Here is a 1,043-nt window from a genome sequence, read left to right on the forward strand (position 1 = left end):
ATGCTCCGAACCATTCTCCGTCCCTTTACAAATCTCAACACCCAACTCAACGCCAAGCCCACCCCTCCTCAACGCTCATTCTCCAAATCCAACCCAACCCTCTCACCGGTGAACCTCAACCTCAAACGCAACCCCGATCCATCTTCCGCCCCATCTTCTTCTCAGATCTGACCTTGCGCCCAACCACAACCTCAACCCCGCCTCATCACCTGTGGACTTCACTCTCAAAGCGCCAGGTGGCCACACTCAACCTAACCTGTTTCTAACTCCGTCCTCTTACCGACTTCCAATCTATCCTCACCCCCAACCACCTCCCAGCACCAGCCTCAGCTTCGACCTCCACCCTGATCATACTTTAACCGCTACCCAGTTCCCGACTCCAATTCCAGTCATGACCCATCCCAAACCCTGTCTCTCCACGGTCCGCCCCCCTCCATCAGCTCTATGATTTTGTTCAAGCTACTGAATCTTTCTGAGCCACAGTTTTCTCATCTGTCAGGTGGGGATACCATTTCCTACCCTAGAGATGTCCTGAGGATTGAGCTAGAAAATGTCGGTACCTGACGGTAGCTATTTTGCACATGCCTTTTCCGTGGTCATCTCCACGGGGCCACCAAATCACTCAGAACCTATATCCTGATTAGAGGAGTTTAGTTTCTCATTTGCATGACAAATCACACTTTTGAGAAAAGAAGGCGATGGAGGGGGCACTTTAATTCGGAGATGAAGCGGATATTGTGTTCTCTTGCAGTAATTGACTACTGCTTCCAGAACATTCTTGGAGAGTGGTAGTAAGGCCAAGAAGAGAGACCACTCTACTTCCTATTTCTTTGTTAGTGACTGATATTTATTCGGTTGTCTGTTAGCTCTTCCCAATGGTTTAAATGCAAGGTACCTCAGATGGAAAACGCCTTGGTTTTATGTCATCTGAACTAGGACGTTTTTCTCTGAGAAAATCATTTCTGTCCAGTCCCCTTTTTAATTCAATGAAAAATACTTCCTCTATTATTTTTTCAATAACATAAAGAAAAAAAATTACCCGG

This window comes from Pteropus medius, unplaced genomic scaffold, assembly GCF_902729225.1.
Source record: "Pteropus medius unplaced genomic scaffold, Ma_sr-lr_union100, whole genome shotgun sequence".
Lineage (NCBI taxonomy): Eukaryota > Metazoa > Chordata > Mammalia > Chiroptera > Pteropodidae > Pteropus > Pteropus medius.